This window comes from Jaculus jaculus, chromosome 7 (assembly GCF_020740685.1).
Source record: "Jaculus jaculus isolate mJacJac1 chromosome 7, mJacJac1.mat.Y.cur, whole genome shotgun sequence".
Taxonomy (NCBI): domain Eukaryota; kingdom Metazoa; phylum Chordata; class Mammalia; order Rodentia; family Dipodidae; genus Jaculus; species Jaculus jaculus.
The window spans coordinates 133549723-133576599 of record NC_059108.1 but is presented as its reverse complement, the minus strand read 5'-3'; positions in this window follow the sequence as shown (position 1 = coordinate 133576599).

The following is a 26877-nucleotide window of genomic DNA, read 5'->3' as shown; positions in this document are numbered from 1 at the left end:
TCTAGTAATTTATCTTCAGGATCAAAGTGGTCATGCTGACATGTTTATAAAGGCCATTCAGTGTGGTTTTCTGTCTGTCATACATATGTAGAACATGTTCTCAAATTCACACTTGCCCTTTAACTCCTGATGCAGGAAGTCAGCAGCTAAGAAAAACTTGTGAAATGTTTATGACAATTAAGTCAAGTGTAAGTTTTCTTATGTAAGGAGAACGAGCTATAAAAGATGCATGCGGACTGGAGAGATGGCTTAGAGGTTAAGCACTTGCCTGTGAAGTTTAAGGACCCCAGTTCGAGGCTTGATTCTCTAGGACCCACATTAGCCAGATGCACAAGGGGGCTCACGAGTTTGCAGTTCATTTGCAGTGGCTGGGAGCCACTCTTTCTCTCTCTCTGTCACTCTCAAATAAATAAATAAAAATGAACAAAAAAAGTTGCATGCAATATCCAGCCTTTGGGCTGAGAGTCTCATATTTGAACTTCTAAAATGTTTGGTTTACAGTTGTTTGACTCCCCTAAGCCATTTGATTTTATTTGTTTTTTTTTTTTTTTTTATGTTACCAAGTACTACACCAGAAACGCCATCGATGGTGTCGCTTACTGACAAGACATGTGATAAATATGACCTTCATGTCATCTTACTCAAGAACATCATGTTGAAATATACAGAGGACTTCCCTACTGTGTGAGATAAAAATGTCTTACTGCCTAGGACTACAAACTTTTCAGGAGAAACTATACAAAATGGCAAGTTAAGAAGGGCATACTAGGTTCATATGCCAACATACAGTTCTTGGAAATCTACTTTAGATCCTTGTTCTCACCAGTATTTGTGATTTATATTTATATTTATATTTATTTGTAACCAAAGAGTGATATGTAATCACATGCTTAAGATGAATTATTCTGAAGGGTATTTAAAAAGATCTTTATATTTTAGTAACATTAATTTACTTTTAAAATGTCAGTGAGAATCCATAATATTGCTGTTAACTTAGATGTAGTAAAGCTGTGTCCCTCAACGGTTCATGTGCTAATGGCTTGGTTCCAGGATGGCACTTTTGGGCCAGTGGTGAAACCTTTTAAATGGTAGAGAGCAGTGGAAGATAATTAAGCCACTGGAAGCTGAAAGAGGAGCTCACAGAAGCCCTGAGCTGTCACAAGAAGATTGCAAGGCTGTCCCCTTTCTTCTCTATTGTGAGCCATTCAAGTTATAATCACTTTCTCGCTTCTCAATGTGTTCCCGCCACCACTGTTCACAAAATGAAGTGGCCAAGAAGCCACCCTAGTCTTAAAACATGCCACTTAGGTTTTCGACCTACACAACAGAGGTTCAGTACACTCAGTAATCTTTAAAATAATAATAGCAATAACAATACACGAGATATGTTCTTATAGTGACACTGAACTGATTAACAAAACCACTTTCAGAAATGAAGTACCCAAGAAGAAATAGAAATATTTCACTGGGAATCATGAAATGTGCTTCTGTCCAAATGCAGTAGCAAGTGTCACAGGGAGAATGTGGGGTAGACAAAGTAACAAAGAGGCAAAGAGGGAGGAAAAGAGGCAGAGGCCATGGAGAAAATGGGCACACCAGGGCCTCCAGCCACTGCACAGGAACTACAGACGCATGCCCCAACATGGGCATCTGGCTTATGTGAGACCTGGAGACTTGAACTTGGGTGTTTAGGCTTTGCAGGAAAGTGCCTTAACCATTAAGCCACCTCTCCAGCTCCACTCTGCTGAATTTTTTTTTGGGGGGGTTGAAAAAATACTCTCAAGTGTTCCCTTTTCAATACTGGTCATGATTTTGACTTGGAAAACAAAAATCAGGAAAGAAGACTGAATAGGAAAAATTAATGATTCAAATTACAGTCATTTAGTGGTGCCTTTCCATGCATATTTGCTTTGTGACCAAGATTTTATTTAGCCTTTCCGATGACCTATGGACTGATTGCCACTTTGTCCCTGATGGTAGAACTGTAACTGGGCAATGAAGCTTGGCAAAATTCATGTCATTATCATTAGAAACATGACATTCTAAAAATTCTTTTAAAAAATAAATTTATTTTTAAGCAGAGAGACACAAAGAGAGTGATAGAGAAAGAATGGACATGGCAAGCCTTTTTGTCCCTTAAATAAATTCCAGGTACATTGTGCTACTTTGTACATCTGGCTTTATGTGATTACTGAGGAATTGAGCCCCAGTCTAACAGACTTTGTGAGGAAATACATTTAACCATTAAGCAGTCTCCCCAGTGCCCTCAAAATTCTGTTTTTTTGTTTTGTTTTGTTTTGTTATGTTTTGTTTTGTTTTTTACATTTTACTTATTTATTTGAAAAAGTGAGAATGAGAGACACATGAAAGAGAAAGACAGTGCTGGAGAGATGGCTTAGTGGTTAAGCGCTTGCCTGTGAAGCCTAAGGACCCCGGTTCAAGGCTTGATGCCCCAGGACCCAGGTTAGCCAGATGCATAAGGGGGCACATGTGTCTGGAGTTCGTTTGCAGTGGCTGGAGGCCCATTCTCTCTCTCTGTTTCTCTCTGTGTCTGTTGCTGTCAAATAAATAAATAAAAGTAAACAAAAATTAAAAAGAGAGAGAGAGAGAGAGAAGGAGAGAGAGAGTGCATGGGCCCACCAGGGCCTCTAGCCACTGTAAACAAACTCCAGATACATGGGCCACCTTTTGCATCTGGCTTTACATGCATAGTGTCGGATCAAACCTGTGTCCTCTGGTTTTACTTAAAAGTGACTTAACCACAAAGCTATCACTCCAGACCTCAAAATTCTTATTCAGCTCATATTGAGGGCTTCAGGTACTAGGTTATATTTGATTACTGGTAAATACTAGTTAGAAGAAAATAGAGTTGTATATCAGCCAGTGGTCAGGAAAGAAACCAATGAATTAGAAAGGTAAGGAAAGATGGAATGAAATATATTTGGACTTTATAGGAGAATCTGTCCTAAAAGATTGTAGTAGCCAAGAACCATGAACATATTTAAATAGGCTGTTGAATCCTGTCTCAGAAGCCATCAGAAAGAACACAGTGCATTTCCAAAGCAGAAGCGTGATTCTGCAAATAGATGAGCTGGTTCTGGAGACTTAGGACTGATGATGATCTTAAAGGAAAACCACATAGGGAGGAAAGGCAGATTTGGATTACTAAAAATGTTCCAGTGAAAGAGCCTTCCAGAACCCATTCATAAAGAATCCATCTGTGTGTGCTGGTTCTTATTTTGTTATTCTGATTTTAGCTTTAAGGAAACGTAAAAGCATATACTTCAGAAGGTATCGAGATGTAGATAAAGTTCAATATATTTTTAAAATGAAGAATGGCTCCCTTAGGATTGAAATGTGTATAAGAAAGTATAAAGTAGTCACTTTCACTAGCTGTTGGGAGAGTCAAATGTACTTGGAAAATTTATCAGATTCACACTTCTCTCTTCCCAGTTAGCACAGAGCTACTCTCTTTCTCTCTGTCTCTCTCTCTTTCTCTTTTTCACTCTCTCTCTCTATATATATACATATACATATACATATACATATACATATACATATACATATACATATACATATACGTATATTTTACTTTTTAAATTTTTTAAAAATATATTTTATTTATTTATTTAAGAGAGAGAGAAAGAGAAAGAATGGGCACACCAGGGCATCCAGCCACTGCAAATGAACTACAGATGCATACTCACCCTTCTGCATCTGGCTTATGTGGGCCCTGAAGAATTGAATGGGGATCCTTTGGCTTTGCAGGCAAATGCCTTAACCACTAAGCCATCTCTCAAGCCTATTTTTTTTTTTACTTTTATTATTATTAGTTATGTACACAGTGTGTATACAGTCATTTTTTTTTTTTTTTCTGAGGTAGGGTCTCACTCTAGCTCAGGCTGACCTGGAATTTACTGTGTAGTCTCAGGGTGGCCTCGAAGTCACAGTGATCCTCCTACCTCTGCCTCCCAAGTGCTGGGATTAAAGGCATGTACCACCAGGCCTGGCTTTTGACTTTGTTGTTTTTGGTGGTTGTGTGGGAGTGTTAGTATATTCTTCATAGGCACTGAAGAACAGTAAAGTATTAAGAAAATTCAAATGTTTAGAAAATACTTAATAAGCACAATGAATGGTCTTGGCATTGAGTGCTGTCATTGGCATAGAGGAAAATTACATTCATAGAGAGACACTGATTTTGAGAGATGCAATTATCTAATCAGTGGAATGGTATGTTTCAATGTTACAATTCACTGCAAGCAAGAACAGGGACGAGCATAAAGAAAACATCCAGGAACAAATAATGTCTGTGCCTTCTCTGGATTCACCATCCCCTTCTTTGGAATTCGAAGCACCTAGGAAGGTCAAGTAGAGTAGACCTCCTAAATTCAGTAAAGTAGCTGATGATTATGGAGGGTTCCATGTCTAAGTGCCTAATAGGCCTGAGGAGTTTTGTTTGTATTCAAGCTTCTGTGATTCTGTGAATGCAAAAGGTTGGTGGAGGAGGGGCACATACTTGGGATGATAGACGATATACAACTGGGTCTCTTGCATGAGAATAATGGGGGAGAAATACCCTTCCCAAGTGTACCAGTGCCAGTACTTGTGCATGCACCAAAATCTGTACACAATGGGAAATAATACAAGACAATGTGGCAGTTGCTTGAATGAATCCTCAGAGTCTAGATATTCCGAGTTCAGGTTACCTTCTGTTATTAAGATTTACTCTGAGTTGGATACTAATTTGTTTATAATTAGCCTACATATTTCTTCTTCCGATCTATGAGTCTTTCCATGGAAAGCCATGTTTTTCCAATTTTTACACTGTTGACATTTTTGGACAGATAATTCGGCTATGCCAGACCTCCTGTGCAAAGCAGGATGCCATGAAGCATCATTAGATACCGGGAGTACTCATTTTTTATGACTCTCCAAACTATCTTCAGTCTTTTGCAAATGTCACGAACACATAGCACTGCTCAACTACCTGGGGGAACCACTTCCTCAGTATGAAGAGTTGTAAACATTAACATCTGAATGACCTTGCAAAAGTGGTCTGAACAAAAGTAGGTGTTTGGGAGGGCATGTAGGGAAAGAGCTGGCAATGATGGCTGGCGAGCATCAGGAATGGCACATGTCAAGTGTGAGCAGAATGGCCACAGAAGCATATGTGTGTAGACACAGTTTAGAATGGAAAGCAGATCAGCTGGACTCAGTAAGAGGTTAGAACTAGGCTAAGTTGGCATGTTCTTCCCAGGAAGTTAAAACCCAAACTCCAGGAAAACTGATGGAGTAGAATCCTTGGGTGGATTCTATCAGTTACGTGTTTGTCTAAGGAAGCAAGATGTGCTAGACAACCTTCTCTGCTCCTCTGAGATCCAGCCTCACCTTCTGCGTACCACTTCATTTGAAGCTCTTGGCGCTATGCAAATCCATTTGCTTCATGGCCCATGTGGCATTGAGTGATTGCCATAGGCTGGGAAAATATGAGCTGAGTCCATCTTATTTCCTATGTATAGAAAACAAATTGGAAGAACAAACTTAATATGCCAAACCAGAAGCTGACAAGGTGGAGCAAACAACTGGTAAATTTAATGGCAAAATCCAAATTGAAAATTCTGTCTTCTGGTTTGATATGGACCCGGACTTCCCGTCTTTCTGAAATCAAATTAGTTAGCTCTCTTAGCTGTTTATTTCCTTAGCAGTAATACAAGTAATCTGTTACTTGTATTAATTTAAGGGTTTTAGCTTCTTTTTAAAAAGTGTGATTATTTTAAAAACATTTAATCACAATGGAAAATTTCCATAATTTTTCATGTAAAAACCCTCACAAAAATCTGATATCTCATATTTTCATTGATATCATATAAGTGTAAAAGTGTTCTTTATTATCATATAATCTTCTTCACTTAAAGCTATCAGGGTAGATACTTAAAATATGATATATTTGTCAAAGGCACTGGGTGATATTTGTTATATATATGTGGAGATATATGTGTGTGTGTGTGTGTGTAGAGAGAGAGAAAGAGAGAGAGTTAATTTTTGTGTGTGTTGCCTTCCTAAATTGAGTTTGAAATAAATACTATTTGATGGGAGATTACTGCAGCGAAGTGTTATTTCAAAGAATGCATTTATTTCACTTGAAATAGCCTTCTCCCATGACTTAAAAAAATCAAATTAGCCAATTTGAGGTAGAAACTGCATTTTATAGGATTGTCGATACCTAAAGCTAGTGCCTAATGGACATTTGTGGCTCCCTTGCTTGTTAGGCTTAAAATCAGTCTGGTTTTTACTTTAGCTTCCCTGAACTGTTTCATCAGGAAATCAAAAATATCATTTCCATGAGTGTGTGATTGGTGATGTATTTCTTGGGTGGGAGCTCAAATTAGAAATGTTCTTGAAGGGCCAGGCAGAGGCTTGTTTTGCAGAGGATCTTTGCACATCCCAGTGGGTTTGACTTCCTTTCCAAAGGAAAAACATACAGCTACTGTGGATTGATTTATCAGAAATTCTGGGCATCAGGCAGAGGTGACTCACCAGCTGGGACAATAGAGATGGTCCTTCAAAAAGTAAATGTGGTCATTGTATTGTCACTCATGTGCAGAAACAACCAACAGCAACAATGTGGGTAAAAATCATAATACCCCACTGCCAAAAAAAGCAAATAAGCTAAGATGAGATATCTAAAGGAAAGCTTTTGTTGATAGTTTTAACCAATATAGTCTGGTATGTTTCACCTCATTAAAAGCATTAATTTAGGGCAAGTAGGCATAGTTATGTAAACTGGACATAGATCTTGACATGGTTTCACCTTGAAAGAGTTTTTAGTCAATGATTTTACAAAGACAAATACACAAATTACTCCTCTAATTAAGACTTGTTAGACTAAAAATAAAAGGTATTTAAATAGAGATCCAATATGATAATCATCTAATATTGTGCTTTATTTTTAATGAGACAGTCAAATTCTGCTTCACTGAAATAATGAATGAAGATTAAACAAACTATATCTCTCATGTGTAAATCATTTCTTGGGAAGTCTGTGTACATTGCCATTAGAGGTGAGAAAATCCTTTTACAGGTACTCTGTGATTTGGATCAAGAGCTCCAAAGTTAGTAAAATCACAGTGAACATGCTTACTGACTGCTCCTAGTGTTTGAAAAATTAAGCAGTAAATTATATTTCTGTTCTGTTTATCATGTTTTATTTAGCATGTATCATCATCATCATCTTTCTCCTCCTCATCATCATCATAATTAATGTGTGTGTGTGTGTGTGTGTGTGTGTGTGTGTGTGTGTGCATTTGTGTGTTCATTTGGGTGTCATCCTAATGAAAACTACCCACTTCTTTTTGGAATAGAGTCTCTCATTCATCTTGAACTTACCAAGTAAGCTAAAATCTCAGGGATTCTCTTATCTCTGCCTCCCCTGTAATGGGGTTATAGGCATGAATCACTATGGCTAGTATTGGGGATCAAACTCAGGGGTCCTTATGTTCTTCACAGTAATTCACTCTTTATCCATGGCTTTACCTATGGTTTTGATTTTATATAGATATATGAAATAGTATGTTTTAAATTTTGCATCCCTTTGAGTAGGACAATTACATTTCACCCTGATTTACTCTGAACTACGTGAGACACAAACCACTGTTCTGTTTCCTATCTGTGTAACATTGGCCACCTATCTATTAGTCACTTAAGGTCTCTAGGTTATCAGATACACTGGTACAATATGACATGTGGTGTTTGTGTTCAAATGACCATTATATTACTTGTTAATTACCACAAACTCTAAGCCATAATCTCTCAGAGATATCTAGGGGTGAAACATGGAAGGGCTGATTAGCAATGAAAGTAAATGGCATGCACATTAAATATCATGTTAACTACAACACTGTATGCAGAGATCTAAACTAGACACAATTCCATGACTCTACTGACACTCATGGAACATATAGCCTAACATTAGATGGAAATGTCATAATATATTGTAGTGTGTGTGTGTGTGTGTGTGTGTGTGTGTGTGTGTACACATAATAGACATTTACCTATGATAAGAGGTTTGGCTGAAGATAATGCTATTTTAAAACACTGGAACCACTAAACTAATTTTTAACTTTCTTTGCTTGGTGATTTTCAATAATATTCAATGGGCAAGATTTCTTCTTAACTGCCAACAAGGAAAACTTGATAATGTTTAAAGTAGAGAGAGAGGTGTGGTGGTTTGATTCAGATGTCCCCCATAAACTTAGGTATTCTGAATGCTAGGCTCCCAGCTGATGGATATTTGGGAATTAATGCCTCCTGAAAGGAGTGTATTGTTGGGGGCAGGTTTATGGGCTTTATAGCCAGTTTCCCCATGCCAGTGTTTGGCACACCCTCCTGTTGCTGTGGTTCACCTTATGTTGACCAGGGGGTGATGTCCAGCCTCTGCTCATGCCATTGTTTTCTCTTGCCATTGTGGAGCTTCCCCTTAAGCCTGTAAGCCAAAATAAATCTCTTTTTCCCAGAAGCTGCTCTTAGTTGAGTGATTTCTACCAGCAATGTAAACCGGACTGCAACAAGAGGTTTTGTGAAGATACATATTTTCATCTGCTTAAATGTTGGAACTTTTCCTCTCCAAAGCCCTCAGTTAGACATGAACACCCCGGAAGTGATACCGTGCATGGCTGTGCTTTCAGAGAGCATGGAGCTTGTCATCCAGACAACTTCATGCCACCTTGCAAATGTGATTCCTCCAGACTGAGGATCCTGCTTTAGAATTAGGGTGAAGAATGTTTCCTTCATGCCACAGCTCACATTCTTACGGTGCAAACTACATAAGGCCTTGCTCTTCTGTATTTGATTTAGTTTTAGACAAAAACTATCATCTCCTTTTGATGAATCTCTCCTTAAATTCCATATTTTGTCTGAAGACACAAAATATTCCAGTCATGTAGTAAGACAGCTGTCTTCCAGAACTTGGTGAATGGATCCTTATGTACAGCAAAAGTTTACAGATCTAGACCGATAATTTATATATACAAAGTTTTTACTTGTTATTATTAGAAACACAATTAAGATTTTTCTTGTAAGAGTAACTTGCCTCTAACACTAGGAACTATTCATAGTGGTTATTATCTTTCTCAGGATGTAAATAGAAAATATTGATTTAGTCCAACTAGGAAGCTCCTTGGGTTCACAATGACAGATGGAGACAAGTGATACATACTGGTGAATGTTTCTAGGAGCAATGTAGAACTCTGCGTATCATCTTTCCATCCCTCTAGTTCATTTTATTAGATAAATGAATCCATAATTTCTCCCAGCATCTGTACAGTGACCCATGATTGCACACCCCACACAGTGATGAGATCCAGCAGTGGTTTTGCTTTTATGCCAAGCAACGTCAAATGTTTCATCTATCATCATCGCTGACCATGACAATCTGTTTGCTTAGGAGCAGAATGGCTCGGGTGTATATAGCACCATCAAGTCTGTCTGAAGCATTATTACACCCTCCTGAAATTCATATGATGAGTGCCAATACATCACAGTATGATTCTATGTAAAGGTCAAATATGGCACTTCAGGATAAATGAGGTACAGGATGAATCCTCATTCAATTTAATGGGTCTCTTTAAAGGCAGGTGTAATAAGGACACAAATGTAAACATGTGGAAAAGGTGGATGGAGTGAAAGAAAACAGAAAAGACCATGATCTGCATAGCAAGCAAGGAGTAGAAGCAGAAAGGCATCAACCCTGAGACACCTTGATCTGAGGCATACAGCCTCCAAGTTTGTAAGAACATGAATGTCAGATATTCACACAGAAGCATGCAGTAAGTGTGTGATACTTTGTCATTGCAGCTTCTCATTGACTCACATATTTTACTGAGCAGTGTGAACTCACCATCTTAGATAGTTATCAACTGATATATTCCAAAAATCATAGAAATGTCCATTAACATTTTCTTGGATTTTTTTGTCATTTAATATATTTTACCCTTTATCATCTTTCAATATTTATTAACATTTGCTAAAGTAATAATTATGATTGCTTTTTACTGTTATGAAATACTGAGTAAAAAGACTATTGAATTTATATACAATTCATCCATAAATATATTTAAGTGGAACCCTAGTGCTAGATATACAGATGAACTTATTATGTTTTAAAAATTTAGCCATTAAAATCAATTAAATGTATAAATTCTTACTAAAGACTATTTAATATATTTTACTAGAATAATATAATAAATTAAAATATTTACTATTGCTTTAAAATGAAATACCAATTTATGCTTACAGCAACAACTTAACTTAATATCTACCATAGTCACAAAAGAATTATTTTCTTTTCCTCTTTTTTTCTTGCTTGCTTTCTTTCTTTCTTTCTTTCTTTCTTCCTTTCTTTTTTGCTTGTTTTTGTTTATTCTAGGTAGGGATTGACCTGGAATTCACAAGGTAATCTCAGGCTGGCTTTGAACTTACAGCAATCCTCTTGTTCATATTATGTGTATGTGAACAAATTCTAAATATTGAGTAGGAACAGAGGTAGAAATGAATGGGGATTTAGAAAATAGATTTTCAGGCAATAAAGACAGACACTGGTTAATGTGAGCAAATGCGTGATCGGAAAGGCATCAGGAGCCACAAACTGAATTAAAAACTGATACTATGACTTCAGAAGAGGCCAGAGACCAAGAAGCAGAAAGTCCAGCAGCAGAAACTGCAGTGACAGTCTGATTAGCACATTAGCACTTAAGTGAGTAGAAAATCCCCTAATTGTGTATTGTTTCATGTTCAGTACACACATACCATGATTTAAAGTCTTGAGGTAGAGAGGCCAGGGGACATAGCACATGACTATTTGCAAAGGAGCGGGAGGAAGGGCCTGGCCCACAGTTGCAGCCACTGCAGATCTCACTGGCTTAAATTTTGCACCATGGCTACAGACAGGCAGAGAAGAGAAAATGATTCTCTTTTAGAAAGGGGTAATGTACATTAGGATGTCAGGGAAACAATGAAAGTCTACCTCAGATTAAAAAAAAAAAAAAAGAAACCACTAATATTAAAAGAAGTACGTGCCAAAATTGTTCTCAAGGGAGTCATTAAATACTTCTGTCAAAGACATTCAGTTCAACTGATACAAGTGCTGCCAGATGCCTAAAAGACATGGTACTGAGACCTACTTGAGGTGTCTTAGGTATCTTGGGCAGAGAGATGCAGTCATTGCTTGACCTCTGGGATCAGTTCTGAACTAAGCTTTCATGCTTAATAGAGGACAGCAATTAAGCATCTAATGTGAATAGTAGTTGCACTATTTTACTTGATGACACTGGGCAGTAATTTGTCCTTTGGGGCTGAGAAGACGTTTCCACAGTCAGCACTGTGAGGGATCTGGAGCTGCTGCATGAAGATGAATGTGAAGGTCTGGAAGCTCCACCATGGAGGGCACTGAAAGCGTCTCTAGTGTCTGTATGTAGAGCTCCGACTTCAAACATGAGGAAACAATTTCATTAACATCCCCAACTTATTGTGAGCTAGTACATCAAAAAAAAAAAAACCTCAATTCTTTAAAATTAACTTTGTTTCAAATACTAAGAGCAGCATATCTAAATGAGAGGTGTTATGATTTTAAGCAAGTGAGTTAAAACCTCTATATGATCCTTCTGTTTCTTATATTGAAGAAAGTCTACATATTTCATGTCATAAGTTTTCAGCAACACCTACTGCTTGCCAGTAATTTCCATTACACTTGAATGTTATACTTAAGGAAAAACAAGACTTCTCCATTCCACCTTAGTGCTAAGTGCTTATCAATATTGAGATGTGCCTGGTAGCAAAGATAAATCAAAGAGAAGGAGATATTGTATACAGATTATACTATGCTTCAATTATCTATGGGTGTTCATTGGGTACTAATATATTAACAGATTTTATGTCAAATGTAAAGGTATGAATGCATGTTTTCAGTTCAGCCATGAAGCCTAAGATGCAATTTGCTACTTATTTCTGATTTAACAAAGATACTGATTATTTTTCTTGCTTTGTTTTGCTTTGGGGAGATTCAGTCAATGAATCCAGTTTAGATAATGCATCACACACAGTTCGTAATCAGTTCTAAAACAGTAGTCCTAGGACACTCATAATGGATATTTGTGAATACTACAGAGTGCACAACAACCCATGCAAACAAGTCCAGTGGGCATTCTGTAACAGTCATTTCTGTAGAGATGGATCCAACATGACATGTTGGGCAATGAATACATGGAGGGCGTTATGGAAATTTCTCATACCTGTGCCTTCCTTTTACTCCCTGTATTGATAATTTTGTAAATTGAGTCGATAATGCATATCTGTTTATTTCTAGGGCAATGGATAGTCAAGAATAACCTGCATTTACAGGAAAATTCAATTATAATGCAGTTGGCTTGCATTACAAATCACTGCTTCACAGAAGCTAACAAGTTCAAAGAGAATTGAGTTTATTTTCTAACCAAAAATTCAGTTCAGAATATATAAATATAACCTGCTTCTTGCACATATAACTCCTAAATGTATTTGAAAGATTACACAAATGGCATTAATTGCATCAGTAGGTTTAAGGCACATGGCAGTTATGGTCCTTGCTCTCAGCTCTGAATACCTTTCTTTAGAGGGGATACATTTCATTCACTCTTATGAGCACATACCAAAACCACCGTCACAAGGTAGGTTACTATGGATAGCATTAAAATGCTTAAAGTGATTAGAATTATGATTTTTGGTTCTGTGGAGCATAGATTGCTTCAATCTTGTTACCGTGGCTTCATGGTAGAAGAATACAAACATTACTTAGAGCCAGCCTACATCTCCAATAGATTAGCTCTATCATTAAACTACCATTTCATTGGTACTTAATAAAAATCTCATGGAAGGGCATAAGAGATGGCTTAGTGGTTAAGTGCTTGCCTGTGAAGCCTAAGGACCCTGGTTTGAGGCTTGATTTCCAGGGCCCATGTTAGCCAGATGCAGAAGGCGACACACGCATCTGGAGTTCATTTGCAGTGGCTGGAAGCCCTGGCACGTCTATTCTCTTTCTCTCTCTCTCTCTTCCTCTTTTTCTGTCTGTCGTTCTCAAATAAATAAACAAAAAAAAATCTCATGAAAATAAGTATGCCAATTCATCTTACTAATTTCTGAATCGGGACAATCCTACTCTTTGGTTGACACACAAAATAGAACTGAAATTCCTCTCAATTGATGAACTGCATTTAAGATTTTAAATAACCAGTTTAGAATAACGTAGAAAATCTGTCATTTTAGTTAATCAAAACATACAAAAGAATGATGACTGTTGCCATTTTCTTTAGGAGAGGCATCCCGTAGCACTCTCTTCCAAGAAATTATTCTCTGGATTTGATAAAGACCCTGTTTGCTGTGTCCAGTTCCACACATATAATACAACTCCTGATTACTGGTCTTTATGTATTAACTCTGAAGGTTGTTTTTCAAATTATGTATGACTTTTAATATTAGACTATATTACTTTTATATTTACATATAAAATATTAAGTAGAATAGATTGACTAAGGAAAATAGTAGCTACTTTGTTCTTGAGATGTAATTCACAGACAATAAAACTCATCCATTTGAAAATAAAAACCTGAAGGTATTTCCTTCAAACCATTATGTGCTTATAAATGAAAAACAGTTTAAAGTTAGGGAATACAGCCAGACTTAAAAAGTGCTTCTGTATTGGCCTAAATAAACAGCCATCAAGACCACACATGCTTTTCTCCTGGCTATAGGACTTGGCTTTTGTGTCTAAAGTCAACTGTTAATCAGCTGTGGTAAAATTTCACTAAGCGCATGACTGTTTATCCTAAAATAATAATTATGAAGACTTCTTATGTTTTAATCAAACAGAAACCCCATTAAAACATTAGTTCATGTAAACTTGCTGAACCTGTAATATTTCTTTTTAACTCTCTTGGTTTGAGTTAGTACTTTATATTAAACTGAATAAATATTTCATAGCATATTTCTTGGAACCTGGTATTATGATTATGGTAGCCATTACTAAGGTATAATATTAGTATTAAAATGCCTGTCTTCTACACTTGGCATGGACAGATCACTGGAATTTACATGCACAGTGATATAATTTTCCCTCTACCATAGTGTTTTTATGAGTCCTCAGAGAGATAACATCATGGATACATGATTTTTATGTAAAATATTACTATCATTATCCTTAATTATAACATTTTATAGGATAAGTGTTTTCCCTGAATTAAGATCCAGAAAATTTACTGAACTATCTCTGATTTCTAGAACACCTGTCACATACTGCCTCAGGGCAACAATGTACATTTGCCTAATTATTACACCCCATGAGCAATCCAGGAAAAGTTGTTAAACCTCACATAATCTTTTTCAGCCATAAAACAATTATTGTACTTTTAGGAAAATCTTAACTAGGAAGAAGAAACATATTTTATAAGAAGAAATCAGTTGACTGTGTTATGGTGGCTCATGCCTATAATACAAGCACTTGGAAAGCCAGACACAAGGATGCTAACATCCAAGCCATCTTAGGCTATATAGTATAACCCTCCTGTCTTTTTTAAAAAAAAATTATATTTTTTAAAATTTATTTGAGGGAGAAAGTGATAGTCAGCAAATGAGAATGAGCATACTGGGTCTCTAGCCACTGCAAACAAATTCCAGACACAGGTGCCATCTTGGCCAACTTGTTTTGTGTGGGTACTGGGGAATCAAACCTGGATCCTTTGGCTTTTCAGGCAAGTTCCCTAATGGCGAAGCAGTCTCTCCAGCCCTTTAATTCTTTTTAATTATCTTTCTACTCTCTATCTACCTGTACATCTTCCTGCATGTCAATCTATCTACACTGAATTTTGCAAGATATCTTAATGAATTTTATATACTATGGCTGGAAAATATGATCATAGTTTTAATAGATTCAACTGACAATCAAATCCGGAAAGCAGCACATTTGAAAATAAATGATCTGTTTTAACTATTAAAAGTCTGAAAATGTAGTGCATTTAACAACCATCCTAACATTTATTTTATTACATTAAATTGTTGTAAAATTTATTTAAGATAACTAGAGCAAACCTTAACATGATAGTTGCTTTGATTCTTTTTTTATTATTAGTTATGGACAAACTCAGTATGTAAATAGCACATGTAGGTAACATCTTACCTCATCCCTGTTCCCTTTTTTAATGGGACCCTCCTCATTGGAGATGCTGGTTATCTCCATGGGGATTGTAAGTCGTGCATTGTGGAGGTAGCCATCAATCATGGGGAAGAGGCAATGTTTCTGTGCATAATATCACAACTTGTGGTTCTAACAATCTTTACACCCCCCCCTCAGTGAGTTTTCCTGAGCCATGTTGGGTTCATTTTAGGTCTACTTTAGTTATGGGCTTCTGGGAGCCTCTGTGTCTCTTGATCTCTGATTTGGTAGAAGTGAGTGTCCCCTGTGTCTATCTCCTTCACCCTTGTGTTGGTACCAGGTTCAGCAAGAAAGCAGCACCCTTGCTTATTTGCCGAGTTCCTCTATGGTTTCAGCTGGGGCCCTGATGAAGTGCAATGGGCTGATTCTTTCCTCAGGTCCTGTGTCCATCTGAAAAAGAGAAGCTGATTCTCCAATGGAGAATGAAGTCAGCACTGGTGAAATGGGGTAACCATTGTTAGAGAGAATTTAATAGGTGTAGGCCCTCATCTGGGAAACAAGTCAAAATCTTCTCCAAATAACAACTTCACTTTCCAATATCAATCTTCCATCAATAAACTGTTTTAAGTGAAGTTGTTTAAGCCATATATGAAAAAACTGAAGGACCAAGGAGAGTTGTCATTCAGCAAAGTAGTAGAGCACCAATGACTTTCACTTCATCAGAGCACTGGAATTCCCTGGAAGCTCTTATAGATGAATCTTTGAAATACATGTCCCAAAAGTTAATATTTTTGTGTTTTAATTAATTTGCTTTAATTTGCTTTAATTTATTTATTTGAGAAAGACAAAAAGAGAATAGGCACACCAGGGCTTCCAACCACTGCAAAAGAACTCCAGACACATGCACCACTATGTGCATCTGTCTTGTGTGGGTACTGGGGATTTGAACCTGGGCTTCCTTAGGCTTCATAGGGAATGCCATAACTGCTAAGCAATCTCTCCAGCCCCAGTTTCACACTTTTAAACCCCATCAGAGACTTCTGACAATAAGGCAGGTGAAATGCTCAACACTGTCTTAGTCCTAGGAGACTACCTGAACACTAAACTTTGATGGTGACCACTGCAAAACCTTCATTTCATTTATACATCATTCAAGTTCCAAAACATCAGCTATGAGGAAATGAGCTATATCCTTAGGCTAGATGTCCAAAAGAAAAACTGTTTGCGTTTAGAGGATACCAGCTTCTGAGTTTGCTCACATTTTTTTTTAAACCTTCTAGAAGAATAAGGGAAGGAATCATCTTGTAATGGAAAAATGATTCAAAGTGAACCAGCATGTAAATCTTCAGGATAGATTAAGGCTGGCATTTGAGCCAATGTAAGTTCCCCCTTAGAACAGGTAATGTTGGGAAATAGCACTGTCCATCATTGCAATTTGTTTTGGGGTTTGCATCTGTGGGATTGTCATATAGAAGGCTCACAGGTAGAGCGTGGGTGGCCTCTTAGGGCTAAAACTGCTAGTGTTTTGCACTTTGACTAATCATCAGAAGCCTCTTCTGGAGTGTAAATATATGGAATATTTTCTGACCTAGAGGTCCTCACTAAACTAGCAATTCCTATCCTAAAGGGTTTCAAAGTGTGCCCCATTTCGTCTGAACACCATTTGCCATTCTAAAATCCCAAATAGCTACATGTTTGGAGAATTTATATGAAGCATGAACATTCCTGGTATTTGTTGAGAACCTAAAATCATAGAATAGGATCCCTAAAACCTAAAATATGTCTTGGATTACTTTTCATAGAAGCTGAGTAGACTACGTAGTGTCAACATGATCTTAGATGGTGACAATATTCAGGTATTTGCTTCACAGGCTAAATTTAAGAGATGCCAAAACTTACTAGTAGAAAGAAATATTTTACTTCAACATTTTAAAACTCAGTAGTAATAAACAAAGAGCACATTAAGCCGGGCGTGCTGGTACATGCCTTTAATCCCAGCACTCGGGAGGCAGAGGTAAGAGGATTGCCATGAGTTCGTGGCCACCCTGAGACTCGATAGTGCATTCCAGGTCAGCCTGGGCTAGAGTGAGACCCTACCTCAAAAAAACAAAACAAAACAAAAAAAGAGCACATTAAGATTTTAATTACAATTAGGATCATTGATACTGATTATTCCTTTTATCTCATATGCACATTGGACTTGATAAGTAATATTATTAGATCTATTCAGTTGTTTATTTGAGAGAGAGAGATAATTGGTATTCCAGGGCCTCAGCCACTGGAATCGAGCTCTAGACACTTTCTTCACCGTTGTGCATCTGGCTAATGTGGGATCTGGCATGTCGAACATGAATCTTTAGGCTTCACAGGCAAGTGACTTAACCGTGAAGCCATCTCTCCAGCCATAGAACTGCTATTGACACACTTATTGTCTGTCTTGTCATAGATGCTGCTTCTAAAACAAACGCCTCCCTTGTACCAGGGCTAGAGCCAGGTAAAGCAAAGGTCAACACAAAAATAAGCAGTTCACTCATGTGTGTACACATATCTGAAAATGTTTGTGCAAACAACCTCTGTATGTTAAAGCCAAGGACTCAACAACTTATAGAACTCTCCTTCATGTTCCAGCCCTTTCTCTTTATAACTGAGAATAAGTTCAGATTCTATGAAGTCATGTTTTTTAAAGACTACATTCTAGTCTCTGGTTTGATATCAAATTTTCACCTGTCCATAGCTGGAAAGAAAGAAATACCCGACTTCTGAGTGCTCTTGGGTAGTCACAGCGAGTCAATACACTTAAAGGCAGTTGAGTGGCTATGGAGCAAGCACCAGGCCTTGCATCAAACCTCAAACTAAATGCTCTTGCATAGTGAGCAGTCTATGAAAAAATATTCCTATTTGCTACTGGCTAGATTTCATTTGGAAAATAAAACATTTCAGGACAGGGTGAAATTGCTGTTAAGTACTGATTGTAGGAAATTGTGTGCATTAGTATTTACTGTGCCTCTCTCGATTAAAGTAGGCTGTTTACATCCTACTTAGCTTAAGTATTCAGGGATTGATTCACTCTCTAGACTTTCAGAAGAACAGGAGTGTCAGACCACAGTTCTAGAAAGGTTCCGTATAGATGCAGCTGCTACCCAGGCAGAGGTTAATGAAATAGCAATTCACTCTTGGTTTTCCTGCTGTACTTTTTCAGGTATTTCTTTGCATCAGTAGTAAGTGTCTTCTCTTTATGCATGGAAGAGTATCCCTCCATGCATTCTCTTTCTCATGTCACTGCCTCCAGTGTGCTTTTATTTTTAATTGTTAAATCTACATATAGCATGTTTAGAAGCCTCCTTCTTCACTATGGCCGAGACAGCCCACCAGCACTGTGGGTTCCAGCTCCACTTACATGCATGTGACTTGCCCTTTGCAGAGGTTCCAGGTTAGGCTGACAATTAGGAAAGAGAAATCTACTCCTGTGTGAAGTCAGTTGGTGCTGTAACCCTCAACATTCTACATATAAGACCTGTACTCACTTCCTCATGTCATGGTATTTGAATCCTATTTCCTAATTCTCCCTCCTTATTTTCACTGTTCTAATCTCACTGACTTTTGTTTCCATCAAAACTACACGACACATACAACCCTCTGGGCCTTGGCTGTGCACATGCCAGCTGTTCAGCCTGAGACATTATTAGTCTAAACCTAGTTTTCATAATTTGCCCAGGTTTCAATAATCTCCTCCTCAGTAAGATGTGACCTGAATAATCTATCCCCAGTTGACACAGTATTTATGTTTCTTATTCCTGTTCTTTGTTTACATTTTTATCTTCAAATTTAACCACATATATACATATATATGTATTTTCTTTATGTAGTGACTTTGATGTTTAACTCCACCTCATACACAAGAATGTCCATGTCAGTGTGATCAAGATTTTTGTCTGTCTTTCACTGCTCTGTTATAATTCATTTTCCAAGACCTCATTCCTAGTAAATGTTTAATTCATAATTATTTTGATAAACTAACCTAAATATATAATTTGTTGAGCATTTTTGCAATAACATGAAATAAAACCATCTTCAGATACTCTCTCTTTAATTGGTTGTGTTCCAGGTATTCTGAAAGCTAAAAGTGTACTATTTTCTATTTCATGTTGGTCTTGTAAGATTGGATGTTGGTAATTGCTTATACACCTCAGTCCTTCAACATCCCATGGTCTCTGCACATACACAGTGTTGCTTTCATCTTCTCCTTCTACAATTATTTAGAGGTAATAGTTGGGATTATTAATACATGGAGTGAAGAGAGGCAGTATTCATATTACCATCTTAACCTTTGTGTTACTTATCTACCTCAAAAGTATGAAATTGGGGCTAAAGAGATTTCTCAATGGTTAAGGTGCTTGCATGTAAAACCTAAGGACCTGTGTTTAATTCCCCAGTAAACACATAAAGCTAGGTGCACAGAGTGGCATATGCATCTGGAGCTCCTTTGTAATGGCCAGAGGTCCTGACACACCCATATCTCTTTAAAAATAAATGAATAACATATTTAAAAATGTATAAAATTAGTATTTCATAGTTTGTTATAAGAATGTTCTGTTCACCAATAGAATATCATCAGAATAGTATGAAGGACTATGTTTTACATAATTGTGAAGTGTTATATTTTTAGCATTAGATATTGCATAACTACTGAATTTACTAATTTGTTGTAACTATGTACATAAAATTACCTATTAGCTTGTACTGCTGTATGACAGTTTAAAGAAAGTCACCATATTTGTTTCCACAAAGGATGTTTGATATGTTGTACATTTGATCCTTATTATTATTATTTTTTAATCTGGAGGCAAGAAAATGAAACGTAAAATACAGACCTTTTGTTAGCAAGCCTCTACAATGGCTTCCACTGATTCTTGCTTCCTGTTATCCACTTTACTGTTACTCTCACCAAGATTGAAAAGGGCAGCCCTGAAATGAAACAATATATTGAAGAAGTAGGGATATAGATATCCTTCTAGCCTAATTCAGAAAGATAGTGTGATTTCTGCCTTGTTATCATGAATTGCTAGGATAACCCACTCTAATAACATGAGCAATCATACCAGTGCACAAGTTCATGCAGTAAGTAACTATCTACCTCCTTTTATAATGCATGAGTGTAAGCCTTCTGTAAATCAGGCCAGCATGCAAATGACTAGTTTTCTGGCTGTCATTTTTATTGTGATTTATTCAGATGTGCTGTCCCTAAATGACACAACTAATCAACTCCTGAATGTTTGCCCCATCAAAACTGTGAAACAATATTATTTATTATTGTCTTAAGCATGTTCATTTGAGGTATCTTGTTATATGGTCCTATACAATTTATGCAGCCCTAATATGCCAAATATATCCAGTTAAAAAGTGATGGGAATTAACAAGACAGTCAAAACTATCAAATTGATAACCTCAGTAAAAACTACTTGGTTTTATCCCATTTGTGAATTGAAGTAAAAATGGAAAAAATAGTATTTTATGATCATGTGTGAAGTGCTGGAAATATGGCATCAAATAATAAATTGAAAATATGGTATATAATTTGGGATTGGTCATTTTTTCCTAAATTTTGGGAGCAGAAACTGTATCAGTTGGGGCACTTTTCCCAGAAACAATAGAATATGGACCTTACGACTTAGAGTAAAAGTAATTTTTTATTGCAAAGTTACTAGGGTAACTTATGGAATTATAGGAATATAGATACAATTTGTTCTGTGAAGGAAAGGAAGCAGAGCTGCCTTGGGATCTGGAGGAAAACATAAGCAGCTCCGTTTGGGAGATGGCCAAGACCTGAACTTCTAAACATTGATGGGAACAAGATTCGCCTGGGGCTTTTACAGAAATGCTGTGCTGATTCAAGGGTTTTTACACGAAGCCTGGGACACTAGGTGAGAGCAATGCCACTGTCCCACTGAGCTGCACTTGACAAGGAAAAAAAAAATCACACACCCCCACCCTTTATTGATTGAATTGTTATTATTATTTTTAATCTCTTTCAGGTCTCCACTAGTGTGTTCTCTAGGAAGTTTTCCCTTGCCCTGTTCACTCTCCCAGGGCCCAGTGTCCATAACCCTCTGCACCTAATGTCTCAGTTCCCTCCTATTTTAGTATACTTATAATTTCTGTCTTTCTAAGTACACTATGTGGGCCATGGTGAGGGGGACATGTCTGGATTCCTCACTGTTTTATCTCAGTACCAAACATGGCACATGCACCATAGTTCAATGCAGACTATAGATTTGATAGAAAACAGTTCACACCCTGGTTCTACCCCAGGCTCCATAGATTTTTAAAGAATAATTTACAAGTATGCCTTGATATACAAATTAAGAGGAGATCCTTTAATAAAATTCTGATTGTGGGCACCCATTCCAGACCAATTAAACCCAAAACATTAGGAAAGGAGTTCAGGGTTTTGTGTAAAGAAATCACTGGGGCAGTGAGGGGTGGGGGACTTGAGAGATGGCTCAGCTATTAAATGTACTTGCTTACATAGCCTGAAAACCAGGTATGACCCCACCCCAGTACCCATGTGGAGCCACATGTACAAAGTGAAAGTAGCACATATGTCTGGAGTTTCTTTGCAGTGGCAGGAAACCCTGATACTCCCATAATTCAATCTTTCCTTCTCTCCTTCTGTCTCTCTCTTTCAAATAAATTAAAAAAAAAATATTTTGAGAAAATCTTTGGGTATTTTTGAAATACACACACACACACACACACACACACACACACACACATTCCTTTTCTCAGACCTCTTAATAACTTAGAAGTTTCTAAGTGACTTGAATATCTTTTTCTTAATCATAATGAGCTCCATTTGCACATGCCTAGATTTATTTAAGAAGGTGACAAGGCCTCAGACATGTCTAGAATATTATCTGACACAAAAATATTTGTTTACAAAAGGTTTGTATTTAACTGGATTTAGTAGAAAAGGTACTGCTAGATCTTCCTTCAATCATGTTTTCATCTAAGTAAGGAGAAATGATGTGCTGATGAAAACCAATGAAATTTGCAGCTGTATTTGGTCAGAAAGTTCTGTGTGGATAATCTTATTGTTAGATTAGATCTCTGGAATAAAAATGAGGAGGATAAATTGAGGTAGGAAGCAAAATGTTCTTTTCTTGCTATCATAATACTGAAGATTTTACCACTGGTCACTGAAATGTGAGTATTTCTCCCATATGCAAACAAATTAATTTTGGAGATTCTATTGAAAATAACAACTAGATTTCATTTTCTAACACTGTCAACCTGGAAACACTATAAGATCCCTCAGGTCAAAGGCTTAGTCACATCAGGTTGTTTCCACTCCAGATGCCATGGAAAGAAAGCACAGCCTTTGACCAGGGCTCTGACTGATCAGCTGTGAATTAGGATCCCAGAAGTTCTTCCTTTGGTTCAGCTAATTTTCTGGTGTGGCTCACAGTGCTTGGAAAAACACTATGTTCATTGGTTTATGTAAAAGTAGTTTACTAAAAGATATATGCAAAAGACAAAGAGCCACATGTAAGATAATAAATATAGAGCTCCACAAACATGATGCATCATCTAGAAACCACATACTTAAATATGAGGAAGCTCATCAAGAGCAAATATTTCAGAAATTTTCAGAAGCTTCATTACATAGCCATGACTCATTGACTATATTACCAGTCATTGCCAATCAACTCAACATTCTAACTTTCTCCTCAGAAATCTAAGGAAGCAATGCTTAAAGTTTCTACCCTTCTTAGTTGCCCTAGTAACAGCACTTATCACCTCATCCACAGGATCCTCCAGGATGCTACCAAGAGTTGGCTCAGTTGAACAAAAGATGCTCCCACTATGGCTGAAGAGATGGCTCAGAGGTTAAGGCACTTGCATGCAAAGCCTAAGGACCTAGGTTTGATTCTCCAGGACCCACATAAGCTAGATGCACAATGTGGCACATGCATCTCAAGTTTGTTTGCAGTAGCTTGAAGCCCTTGTGTACCCATTCTCTCCTCTCCTCTCTCTCTTTTCTCTCTCTCTCTCTCTCTGCCTCTTCCCCACTCTCTCTCTACACCTCTTAAATAAATAAATAAATGAAATATAAAAAAAAAAATGTCCCCACTACTCAAGATACCCAGAGGTATTTAGAAATTCTATAACAGAAATCAAGGCCAAAGATCAAAAAGGTAATATAACATATTATCCTTCCCAGTCTTTTTATTTTTAAAAAATGTACCAGGAGATAACTCTCTTAGACAAAAAAAGACACCAAATATTAGGAAATTAAAATAATTTTAAGATGAATATTCCAGAGATTGAGGTAGAGATGAATTTGCATCAATCTCAGTAGTTCCCTGTCCATAGAGACTTGGAATGTGAATTCAGGAGGCACATTTAGAAACTTGTGAACAGCTTGGTTGGATTTAAGTGACAGAATCAGTTGTGTGAAAATCTTAGGCTTCACTAATCTTCTAGGATCAGATATATAGCAGAAGTGCTGTATTAATTCTACTTTTAATGGGATTGAAATGGAGAATGTAGTCACATGGATTTAAAAAGGGAAATGAAAAAATAAGCATCTGGAATGAATGAGTTTAAGATATTTTTTGATGAAATAGAAAGTCAAATCTTACCTGCTGGACCTCAGTACCTGTTTGGGGGGAGAAATAAGGAGAATAGAATTTATTTTGAAATATGTTGAGAGTCTGTCTCATCGTAGCTCCCTTAATGATGATTCAGTTATTAGTTTTATGTATGCAATTGAAAATAAGTCTTAATATCATTATAGCTTAAATTTTCTTAACAAAGAGGTTTCTTTTAGTCTCCGTGCATATGTACTAGCCAAAACTCAAAGAAATAAAAAGCAAGAAAAGAGCTGTGGAATTGTATCCTTAGTCATGCCTTCATATGTAAAAGACATGTCACTAATTTTTAATTGATTGGCCAAGTTAAGGTATTTATTTTAGCTACATTAAGGTATGAAATCAATAGAAAAATACAAATTAAGCCAGTTGTCCCTCAAAATTATTTTAAAGCCATGGTCTTTTAGTATAAGTCAAAAGTGCTCTACACACCAATGTCATTCTTTCATGATATTCTGGGAAATTTTATTTGCAATCAGAGACTGCCAAAAATGATAAATACCAGATTTGATATGGTGAAAATCACTCTCTGCTTATATAAGGTTAAAATTATAGGCCAAAAGCTGTAATCTTAATGTTCTGAAGCCCTGTATAAACATAGGAAAACATGGAAAAGCCGGGTTTTCCTCTAGGAAATGTGATAGTGGTTTTAATTAAGAATAGGAACCTATGAGGGAATCCTAGGTTTATAAGCATTAGGCTACAATGAAATTGAATCTGAATTGAAACTGAACTGGAGAAGAAGTGCACTACCATTTTTTGGCCATGCTTACTGAATTTTTAGAACATATCCTTACATACACCAGGACATAAGATGAAGTTCTATAACATTAATGGTACAATTTAAAACATAGTCCTTAAAAAAAAAAATCAGTGAAGTATTTACATGAAAAGATGAATGAATTTTAAATACCTGGTATTCCATGGCAAATGGATATATTTTTAAAGCAATATATCAATAGTAGTAGCAATCATCTAGAATGGTTTTTATAACTACTCATCTTACACTGATGAGACAGAAATGTGACTTTTCTTAAGTTTTATAAGGAACGCTGGCCTTATTTTAAAACTAAATATTACAAGTGAGCTATTAGGACCCTCATTGCTGCTATTACAACTGTGTGTGTCCAGAACTTTGACTCAGGTTCTGGAGACGGAACTCAAGTCTTCATACTGGAAAGGCAAGCACTTTACTGACTGAGTTCCCTACCATCACTTCATGCACTAATGTGAAGGTTTATTGGATGAATGGAGAAACTGGGAGTTCTGGAACCTTTATACTCTAAGAGCATGCATCTTAATGGATGGATCTTTCTCTAAAACTCATATTAAACTTGTCTCAATACTGGTAATGTCTATGTCTTCTCTTTAATGGCCATTCCTTAAAGACCATATCTGTTGAGGTTTTAAAAACCACTGTGCCCACAGCTCCACATAAAGCCAACTGCATCAGAACTTCTGGGTTCTGAGAACCCAGAAATTTATTCATATATTTTTAATTTGTTTATTATTTGAGGCAAGGTTTCATTGTGGTTCAGGCTGGCCTGGAACTCACTCATAGCCCAAGCTGGTATAGATCTCAGGCCAGTCCTCCTACCTGAGCCTAAAGAGTGCTGCAATTAAAGGTGTGAGCTACCACATCTGGGTTTGTGTATGTCTTAAAGTCCTGAAGATCATGATGCACAACTTTTTTTTCCTGTTCTTCATTATTTTTGAAGAATAAAATACCATACTACTAAAACATAGAGCATTATCACCCTCATTTTTATTATTTTCTAAAGTAATATAGCACACAATTGGAAAAGCTAGGATTTAAACTGTATTTTTCCAGTTCCAAAGCTAATGTATGATTTACAGACATAGACATACTTTGATTCTAAGAAAATTAATCTGTGTTTCTGGATAATAATTATCCTTTTAGATTCTTTGATTGATAAACATAAATAATTTTTTTTTTCAGTTTCTCTAGATTTCAAAAGTATACTCAGAAAGGATCTATGTACCAGTCACTCTTGTACTATAGTAATGGACACATTTTTTTTTTTCAAGTTGAGTCATGGCATATTATAATATTTTATCCTTGAGTATGCTATTTCTAAATCTATTGTACAGTTTTTTTTTTAAATCTTTACTGGAAAAATCCCAATTGACTCAATGAAAACATTGTCCTTCTACAAAATCAGAGAATTATGTTGTGTTTTTTTTTTTTTTAAATAGGCTATTGATTTTTTTTACCAGTAAAAAAAGTGGTATCTCATTTATTTTATCTTGTAAGGTAAAAACTCTAGGCATTTATTTTTTTTTATGGCTAATAGACTAGGGAAATAGGGGGAGGCTTACTTTTTCCCTGGGTCAAATAAAGTGTATTTTCAATCAAGCATTATAAATTTCAGTTGTCCTGTTAGAGCCATTAAGAGAAAGGATGTGAATCGGGGTTATAAAGTTAAGTATTTCTTCTCATCATCCTGAGAAATGCAAGCTGCATCTCAGCCAAATGACGAAAGGTCATAGTCAAGCAAAGTATGACACTACACCACTGCCCACACGGTTCCTCCAATTTGTGGCCAGGCACCCCTTAACTCCTTACTATAAACTCAGCAGGGCTTTTGCCAATGGTGGTTGGTGAGGCTCTCCTAATAGGAAGTGTAGTCTAAACCAAGATTGTAAATGCTAAGTACTACAGAGAAAAGAAAAACTCATTCCTTCAACTTACAATCAGAGTGATGTGGAACCAAAGTTTGGTAGAATATTAATTGGATCATTTGTATCAATAACGGTCATGATCACAATTGCTTTGTTTTTTGGCACCATTTTTACTCTTTGAGGGTATAAACCCTTGTGAGTCAGCAAGATGCAATATGCCCAGTGAAAAGGACCTTGCATACCTCTAGTTCACCATGTATCCACATGTTAGACAGTTGATGCATGTTGCAATATACCATAGAGCATCTTTGAAACTGATAATCTAAGTATTATGCAATTTATTATATTCAACTACAATCTGCATTTCTCGACTCTATGGACACAACCTGGTCAGAATAATGCTAAGAA